The sequence below is a fragment of the Antechinus flavipes genome, chromosome 5 (assembly GCF_016432865.1).
Source record: "Antechinus flavipes isolate AdamAnt ecotype Samford, QLD, Australia chromosome 5, AdamAnt_v2, whole genome shotgun sequence".
Lineage (NCBI taxonomy): Eukaryota > Metazoa > Chordata > Mammalia > Dasyuromorphia > Dasyuridae > Antechinus > Antechinus flavipes.
In genome coordinates, this window is record NC_067402.1 from 242,443,802 (window position 1) to 242,449,801 (window position 6,000).

Below are 6,000 nucleotides of genomic sequence, written 5' to 3' on the forward strand. Positions count from 1 at the left end.
GCATACACCGTATGTAGTGTAGGAATACTTTAAGAGAGATTCTGAGATAATTTCTCAGATCCAGTCCTCCCAAACATCTCAGGAATCCACTGAAGATAGCTTGTCAGGAAAATGACTTAATATGATTGGCAATCAGATCCAGATGATACTAAACAGATCTTCCCTGGGACTGACAGGGAGCCAGAAGCCCCTCTGCCTTGTATCACAGGCCAAGTCTGGCAGAGAACCAAATTTGTTGGATTAGGTGAGGTGGGATGGTGTTTGAATTAAGTACAATTTAAATCACTATTTGGCTTCCTGTAGGAAATATCTCAGCTGCTGTAGGATGCCTTGCAATCTCCTAGAAATCAATTTGTCTTTTTTCCACTAGAATGTAACTCCTTTCAACATTCTCTTCTTAAATAACCCACTAAAAAGCTTATTCTATCTACTGGCAAAAACAGCTTGTTTGGGAAGGTTAAGTAATCAAGTATATAAAAGTAGCAATGTAAGGTCAGTCAGTGAGGAATCACTCATTACCCAAATCAAATTAAATAAAATTCAAACAAAGTACTTTAGAAACATCAGTACAGCAACTGTGTGAGGCTCTTAAATTAGATGATCATTTTCTTACAAAAAGACCAGGAAACTGAAGCTCATCGAGTTAAACTATAAAATTGGAAGCTCAAGGTCCCCCACAGCTGTAGGGAGGTTTTCAGAGTCCAAATCCAGTGTTTTGGACACATTGTAAAAAAGGAAGATAATTCATTCTTTGAACAAATAATTGTTAGAATTCTAATGGCAGTCCTACGTCCCAGTAGGATTATGGAGGGAAAATGCCACTTCCTTCTACTTTCTCACAATTGCTTTCTGAGGTGTTAGGAGCTCAGGATCCAATCGTGCTCATTCGAAGTACCTGTGGCAGAAAAATCAACTAATCACACAGCTTGGAATTCAGGGTTGTTACCAGGACCCAGCAAGGCATCTAAAAAATTTCACAACAGCCTAATTAAACAGTTCCAGCACAGTTCTCCCCTCCCCCTCTCTACAACTCCTAGTTTTTACAGCGCAGCATCAGAGCCTGGAAGAAGTGTAAAGGGTCCTGTTTCGCCGAGCCAGGTCCCATCCATGACTACTTATCATCCTAAAAAGATTCGGCATCTAAAGAGTCTCCTCTTCCCCAAGAGACTCTGAGGGGAACTGGGAATCTAGTGCCGAGAATGGAAAGCTGGGGGAGGGGAAAACCCAGGGAATTTTCCTAATTCTCCCAAGAAGGAGCATTAGCCACACGATGCTTCATTCCTCCCAGCCATCGCATCCGCCCCACCACTCTATCCCGTACATATACACTTCCCAATCGAGTCTCAGTACTTAAGGCAAAAAGAGGAGTTCCTATTCGGCGCAATTTGTCCAGGGGGCAATTGTGACTAAAGAGAGCGCTAGGTGCCACTGACAGGTGGGAGGCGGGAAGGGAGAGATTGAGAGAGAGGAAGAGAAGAATCTAAACTCGAAATGTGTGGGGTTGGAAGGGGGGAAGCGGGAGAACCCATACGCTTCAGTCTAGGATGGCAAGACTCGAGCAGGAAGGAGCAGCCAGAGAGGCTGAAGGCCCCCAGTAGAGCCTCTGCTCTTCCACCATCCCAGAATCCCAAGGAAAGTGAGGGATCTGCGCCCTTCCCCCTGATCCGTTCCTTCCCTCTCCCACCCTTCCCCTTCTTCCACCGCCGAGGAGGCTGCGGCGTTTACCAGACGCTCCGGGGGAGGGGGTGGTGGCACTTACTTCAGGCACAGGTGGGAGCGAAGTCCAGAGCCCGTAGGATTGGAGCAGCAGCTACACCTCGGGCCCAAAAGGTACCGAGCAAAGCCAAGAAACCGAGCTAGCGGGCGGAGCCTGCTGCAGAGATTTAAAGGCTAGCCTAAAGATGGGGCGGAGCTCCGACAGAAAGCCCGTCCCCACCTCTTACGCCCTTTCCCCCCTTCCCCCAGCCTCAGCCTTGTCTCGCTCTCAGGCTGGAATGTCCAGCTTAGATGTCCCACCAGCACACCCTACAATATACTATGAATTGCTACTAAGGAGCTGAGGGCAGGAGGGGCTTGAGGATTCTCAAGCCTCCCTGGTACCCAATGATTCTGGTGGCAACTGAGGACTTTGAAACAAATGACCCGATTCCCTCCACGCCTCTTGAAACAAATGACCCGATTCCCTCCACGCCTCTTCCATTCTTCTGCGGCAGCAACGGAATGCGCTTTCCGCCAAACCCTTCTCCGGAGTCCGAGACTGCAGTCAGGCTGACGTCACCCAGGAGACATCTTCCCTCGTTAGACATGCATCTATGCATGTATGCATATCAAGGTCTTCTAATTCCCTCCCAGATCCCCACCCCCACGCTCGGGTTGAGTGGAGTTGAGATAAAGGATTGTGAACTGAGAAATAAAACAGAGGCAAATAAAGCCACGCTTTCTTAGAAAAAAAGAACCTCAGTTCAAATCCCAGTCCTGAAACCTTGGACAAGTCATCTTCATACATCTTCCATCCCATCCCAAGACAGCCTAAGCAGCAGCTAGTTTTCCTAGTCGGGGGGAAAAAGGGGGTAAGAACGACACACCTCAAAGGTGCCTATACTACTGCATCTTCAAAACAACCCAAGATCCTCAATTATCAGCAGCAATCACTTTTAAAGAGGATGATGTAGTCTGGAAGGCTTTAACAACAGCGAGCTAGAACCAAAGCAACTTTAACCTCTCTCTCTCTCTCTCTCTCTCTCTCTCTCTCTCTCTCTCTCTCTCTCTCTCTCTCTCTCTCTCTCTCTCTCTCTCTCTCTCTCTCTGTTTCTCTTTCTTCCCCCCCCCCCTCCTCTTCCCTCCCTTTTTTCCCCCTTCTCCTTTTACTTTCTAGCTTCTTCCACGAAGGAAACTTCATTGAGAAAAAATGTGTTTGGTTTTCCTCACAACCAAATCTTTTAGTTCTGTTTTCCAGCTTCTGGGAATCAACAACCTCCTGTTCATGAAGAGAGATGTTTCACTCTAGAATAAACATATAACATTATCAAAATCCTTTAGTTTGGGAATGCTGTGTTTCCCCTCCATTAAAAAGAGCTTCCTATAGCCAAGACATAGTAATTCTGGGAGAGAGGAAGTTCAGGTTACCCATCAGGGAATTCGAGAAGGTAGAATCATAATACCGTACTTACAAAGTCCTTTATATATGTTATTTCATTTGATCCTCACAACAGCCTTGTATAGAGCTATAACTAAGGTATTAGGGGGATATGGGAAAGGGGGGGGGCGCGAGTGTAAAGTTTTTGTCTTATGCCAGATTAGACAGATATTTATCCTACCAGCCAAATTCCTTCTACTCTTAAAAGCTCCATATTCTGCCTATACACTTGTGAGATTATGTAACTGTTTATTGTTCTCACTTTATGAAGGAGTAAACATTGGAATTAAGTGACTTGTCCAAAAGTCATATAGTTTGACCAGATTTGGCTAATTTATTATTCCTTTCTCTTTATCAAACTTTTGTTGTCATCTGACATGGAACCCTAGAATTATAGATTCTTATCTGGATAAGTACCCTGTCATCTTATAAGGAAATTAAGTCTTAGAGAAAAGGACTTCTTTGAGATTAGTAGCAAAGATTTGTACTTTGAAGCCCTTTCCAGGGCACCAGGTCAGACTGAAGGGGACAAAATAAAGGGGGAACCCCACTGATAGTTTTGAGGTGGTTGTGGTACAGTGTAAAATATGCTAGATCTAGATCAAGTAAGACCTCAGTTCAAATCTCAGTCCTGAAACTTTGGACTAGTCATCTTGATACAGTGTAACCAAATTCTAGAACAATCTATGAAACAAAGCTTCCATTCTACTGGGAAGGGATACCAAGATAAATAAACAAAGGAGTGGGGAGTTTACATTCATTGCAAATCACTTACATTTATTATCCTCAGTTTATGTCATGTTATTTACACAGGTAAGAAAACATGAAGTAATGAAAGGTCTCTGAAATGGAGAAAGCTTTTAGAATGGGGAGGTGAGATCAGAGAAATCTTGGAAAAGGAAGGGACTTGGAGCAACTGGATGATGCAGTGAATAGAGCACTGGTCCTGGAGTCAGGAGGACCTGAGTTCAAATCCACTTAACACTTATTAGCTGTGTGACTCTGGGCAAGTCACTTATCCCCAACTGCCTCACACATACACAAAAAAAAAGTTGAAGGAAAGGACACTAGAATTTAACCTGGAAGGAAGATAGAGATTGTGAAGGAGTATGATTTAGAACTCTAGGGGAGTTATCATCTCATATATCATCTAATTTAATCCTTTCATGTTACAAATGAAGGAGCTAAGGTCCAAGGAGATTGAACAACTTTTGCCCAGAGTCACATGAAGGACAGGAATTGAATCCTGTTTTCTTACTCTGGAATTCTTTCTATTCTGTTTTCTATGATATACTAGACATGGAAACAGCCCCCTGCCAAATTGAAGGTATGCGTTAAATACTTAATGGTTGTTACTTGTTGGCTTTATATTGTAATCTAGGGACAATGAGAAGCCATGGAACATTCTTGAGCAGAATAATGTGTTTAGACCTATACCTTAGGATGAATTTTTGACAGTAGCAATGAAGGATGGCCCGAGAAGAAGAGAAACTAGATATGAAAGCAATTATAGAAAGCTATTTGAAATAACTCCCAGAAGCAATAAGGAGGCCTTGAACTGGGGTGGTGATAATGTTGGTAGGGGAAAGGGAACATATTAAAGATTTTTGGAAAGTAGAATTGATAGACTTGGCAACTGATTCAGAACCTGAGTTTCCTCTTTTACTACCTCTTGGAGTTATGATTAGGCATTTCTTCTAACAAATATGCATAGTCAAGCAAAACAAATTCCCTCCTTGGCAAGATATAAAAATATATCTCATTCTGTATTCTAAATCAATCATTTGTCTGTAATGGATAGTATGTTTCATCATCTGTCCTCTGACTTTGGAGCATTGTAACTGGCTGTCTCCCATGCTTAGAACTCTTCAGTCTGATTCCTGAAGTCCCTGACTTTTCAAATATCAGTAAAATTCATACATTCTCCAAGAAGTCTTTCCCATTCTTCCATTTTAGTGCCTTCCTTCTACTGATTATCTCTAGTTAATTCTGTATGAATGTTGCTTGTATACAGTTGTTTCCATTTTGTCTCCCCCATTAGTCAGAGAGCACCTTCAGAGCAGGGGTTTTTGCCTTTCTTTGTATCCCAGCATTTAATACAATGCCTGGCTCACTAGAGGAACTTAATAAATGCTTATTGGCCAACTGATGCTATTTTGTACTATGATGTGCATGCTTGTTATTTTTCTAAGCTTTTCTCCATGGCACTGAAATGGAACTCTAAGCAAGTCACTTAAATTCAATTGCCTCAAACAAAAAAAGAAAAAAGAAAAAAAAAACATAAGAAAAAAAGAGGTTAAGAACCCTGATACTTATGAAGAAGAGAGAAAAGAAAATGTCAGAAAATGAGAGTTGTGTCTGAGGAACAGCAAAGAAATCAGTTTCATTAGAGAGTAGAAAATAGAGAGGAATAAGATTTAAGAAGTCTGGAAAAGTAGGAAAATTCTAGTTTACAAGGGTTTTGAAAGCCAAATGGAGGATTTAATATTTTACCCGTAGGTAATAGAGTCATGATGTGACTTGATCAGACCCGATTTTTAGGAAGATCAGTTTAATAGCTGAGTAGGGGAAATTGGAGTGAAGAGAATCAAGGCAATGGAGATCCACCAGCAGATTATTGAAATAGGTAAGGCATGAGATAATGAGGACCAGCACCAATGTCATGGTAGTGTCAGAGGAAAAAAAGAGGTATAGATGAGAGAGATTGCAAAAGAAGAAATAACTGAACTTGATGACAATTTTGATGTGAGGATGAGAGGGAGTGGAATCAAGGATGACATTTGGGTAACAAATGGGAATGACTGAGAGAATAACAGTAATAATTATAGTGGTGTTCTCTTCTTTATAATACAATGGTTCTCTCT

General features: G+C 42.1%; 1 protein-coding gene across 1 annotated transcript in view; it reads right to left on the minus strand.

Moving 5' to 3' along the window:
• CSRP2 (cysteine and glycine rich protein 2) overlaps positions 1 to 1,921 on the minus strand; it is a 32,142-nt gene extending 30,221 nt beyond the window's left edge. The window contains exon 1 of the mRNA XM_052001392.1: positions 1,760 to 1,921. The gene's annotated coding sequence lies outside the window, so the exon portion shown is untranslated. The remainder of the gene's footprint in view (positions 1 to 1,759) is intronic.
• Positions 1,922 to 6,000: the final 4,079 nt, after the last annotated feature.